Source organism: Suricata suricatta, chromosome 3, assembly GCF_006229205.1.
Source record: "Suricata suricatta isolate VVHF042 chromosome 3, meerkat_22Aug2017_6uvM2_HiC, whole genome shotgun sequence".
Lineage (NCBI taxonomy): Eukaryota > Metazoa > Chordata > Mammalia > Carnivora > Herpestidae > Suricata > Suricata suricatta.
In genome coordinates this window covers 133015943-133019486 of record NC_043702.1, presented here as the reverse complement: position 1 = coordinate 133019486, position 3544 = coordinate 133015943, and the positions used below count along the sequence as shown (strand labels likewise).

The 3544-nt window shown below is 58.8% G+C and overlaps 1 long non-coding RNA gene across 1 annotated transcript; it reads left to right on the top strand.

Moving 5' to 3' along the window:
* The first annotated feature begins 451 nt into the window (after positions 1-451).
* LOC115286682 lies at positions 452-3077 on the top strand. The gene is made up of 4 exons (XR_003906209.1): positions 452-571; positions 1025-1132; positions 1252-1309; positions 2496-3077. It is a non-coding gene; the product is annotated as an uncharacterized LOC115286682 (long non-coding RNA).
* The last annotated feature ends 467 nt before the right edge of the window (positions 3078-3544 follow it).

Below are 3544 nucleotides of genomic sequence, written 5' to 3'. Positions count from 1 at the left end.
GCCTGGGGCAGTACCCAGTGTCACCTCGCAGCTGGGACTACTCAAACACTGTCCTTTGCTTCTGTGTTGACACAAACCTTTGATTCTGTGTGTGTGCACACGTGTGCACGTGGTAGTGTGAGATGCAGCGCGCATGGTAAGAGGCCCCCTGCACACCCTCACGTTCTGCAGCATGTGACCTCACTTCCCCCCGTGGGCGTCGGCAGGATGCTAGCTGCCATGTGCTGACGGGACAGAGGGCAGCATGGCCCCAGCACGTGCTTCTCTCTGCCACATGCTGGCACTGGTGCAATTGAGGACCCACTGTACATGAATGCCTGATGACTGAGGCAGTTTCCTGGGTTTGCTGTTCCAGAAGATTCCATGGGCCTGTTTAACTGCCAGTTCTGTGGGGCTGTTTAACAGCCAGTTTCCTGGGCCGCATTGCTCTCATCGCTGGGGATTCTTCAGTACATCACTGGCTCAGGGGACAAGGGTGTGGCCCGCCACCCCATGCTGCAGCCATCCTCACACGCCCTGCATTATAATCCCTGAGCCTGTGGCCACCTACCGTGCCACATGAGGGACTGGAGTCAGTACTTCCTAGCCTCTGTGGGGTTGGGGTGGTGGGATGAAGGCCTTTCCGCTGGAAAAGTCTCCATGGGCCCGCCTACAGACTCCTCAGTGCTTTTCTGCACTTCAGTTTGGAAGTGTCAGCAGCCCCGGGGGCCCAGAGGACGAAGTCCTGGAAATGCCCCAAGGCACCGGCCACTGTCCTGCAGTTCCCTGTGAGGGCAACCGGTTGAGAACCAGGAGGGCCCAGCACAGCAGCGTGGCCTCTGGCTCAGGGCAGGTGTTGGGCCAGGCAGGGGGTCAGGCTCTGCCACCTGGACACGTAGTCATCCTCCCCCAGCCTCACCTTCCAGACCCATCAAGTGGGGCTGTGATCTCTACATCGGTCAGGGGGCCACAGGGCACCTGGGTGAGGTGTAGGACACACATCCGGGCAAAGAAGTTCTCTCACCAGGACTACTTCTGTCCATAGCCTCTCGGGAAGGTAAAACTTCCGCACAGAGGTGAAGTGGAGAAGGAAGGAGTTTGAGTTTAGCTTCAATTTCAGTCTGGGATCCAGATACTCCACAGCACCTCCTCTGTAAGTAATCCTCTGAGCTCCCACCCTCACTCCTGTGTCTGGGAGGCTCGGAGGCAAAGAAGGGTGCCCCGGGGGGTGGGGGTTGGGACACCTGCCACAGAACCACCCCTGTGATACAGGAGCGCTGCTGTACCAGAGAAGATCCAGGGACTGGCCTTGCCCGCACTGCCTCTGGTGGTAAGAGTCATGAACCTGGGGTCTCTGCTGCCATACCACACAGCCCACACCTACCACACAGCCCACACCTACCACACAGCCCACACCTACCACACAGCCCACACCTACCACACAGCCCACACCCGCGCCGTCGGAGGGAGCATGTTCAACCTCCCCGTGGGCAAACTACAGCGACAACTACATGAGGGAGGGGAATATGACATCTTCAAGCACACGCCTATATTAGAGAGTGACGCAGTGCTGCGTGCAGCAGGCTCCACCATGCCCTGGCACCGGTGAGGGCATGACCCCTCTCTGCAGCCTCTACAAGGGAGAGGGTGGCCGCAGGGGCCCCTCTGTGGCCGCTGTAGCTGGTCTGGTTCAGGGGGTGCCATCAGCAGAATCAGGGACAGAATCTGCACCCAGAGCTAGAGATGGGTCAGCCTAGGCCCTTCCTCAAGTTTCCAGGCACTGCCCAGTGGGGACTGGGGTGGACCTGGGGACAGTGCTCCAGATGCAGCATACATGATCAGCTGGCAAGGGCAGACTGGGCAAGTCCAGAAGTGCACTGCAGCCACTCAGGTCGGAGGGATGTGAGACTGGAGAACAGGTCCATGGGACAGACGGCCAATGGGAGATCCAAGGACAGGGACCAGAGGCGCCCCCCCCCCCAGGCAACGGGGAGGGTGGGGGTGCCATGCTCACTGTGGGAGTATGGGAGGGAGATGTACACTGAGCTTAGGGCTCAAGATGTTGATTCCAGAGTATTTGGACAACAAAGCACAGACCTCCAGACAAAGGCGGGATGAAGGTGTGTGTTGTATGAGGCAGTTCATGTTTGCACGTGGGTGTGAGAGCATGATATGTGTGACGGAATGTACAGCGTACACTGGCCAAGTGTCCTACCCAGATCCCTCGTCCTTGGAGAGCACAGCTGGAGAGTCGGTCACAATGTAAGTCATGTTCAGGCACCTGCTGCCCAGCAGCAGCAGCAGGAGTGTGCTGTCCCCGGACACCCCCTCGGGGACCCAGCAGGTCCAGTCCATGTTGCCGGGCCCCATCACCACTACCAGTGAGTCAGGTGACTGTCAGGCTGTCCTTGGGCTTCCTTGCAGAGGGCCGGTTCTGCACCCCAGGGTCAAGGCCTAGGCGGGCCCTCAGCTCACTTGTCCTTGGGTGCTCATGGCAGCTTACCTTTCTTCTGCAGGAGCTGCTGGCGTCTACCCTGCCACAGAAGGCCCTGAGTGGGGAGCAGGTGCCCCAGGAGAGACCAATGTTATCCCGCGGCCCTCTGTCAGCGTGATAGAAGTCTGTCCTGTCAGGGAAGACCCCAAGTCTGCAGCAGGGACTCCCCGGGAGTCCCATAAAGCCTGACGGCTCCGAGGTGGGCAGGGGCCCTGCTGCTCTCTGGGTGCAGGGCAGCCCCCATCCTCCGAGGTCCTCTTCCTCCACGCAGACACCAGTGGCAGTCTGTGGCCTGGCTGTCTCCAAGGGGGGAGCGCTGGACTCTGCAGGCAGAGTCAAGGACACGCAGGGCACCATGCACCACCCTGATTTGCACTATGCCTCTCACTCCGCCTCAAAGCCATACTTTAAAGGCATTTGTAGTTTCCAAATACATCCACATGGCGCTCCAAGGTTCACGACAGCCTCGGTGTGATGTTTTCCCTTGTGTTAATTAGCACTGTCGGTAACTGGTGTGAGCTGAGGCTTATATGAAATTCTTCAAAATATGTTAGGAAGCTGGAGGACATAATAAAAATTTACTTTTTTGGTGATAAGCTTGAAATTAGTCTTAGGGAACTTTAAATTCTTGGGTTTCATGTGGCCTTTCCAAGGGCTGGTGAGGAGTCATGGTTGAGCGCCTCCCGCCCCCTCCCAAGCCCCCTGGCACTGGGTCCCGGGAGCCCCAGGCCTGCTTCTGCGCCTGAGGAGCAGCTCCAGAGCCCGCCCCCGGTGGGAGAAGGCCAGTCCGCCTCCCCACCCCTTGCTCCCAGGCTGTACCACGCACCTGAGCACACAGCGCAGGAGCCTTTAGAAAAGGGAACGTTTTCAGGACGCAGCCGCTGAGGCCCTCACTCTTCCTGTGAACAGAACCACACACGGGGACAGGTTCCCTCATCTCCAGGTGTCCCCTCCCCTACAGCTGGCCTCAGCGCTCCCACTTTCTCTGTGCCACAGCAAAGCAGGATGGGGGGCACATGTCAGACCAGCCCTCCCATCCCTGTCAAGGGCTGTGTAATCCTTGCTGAGGCC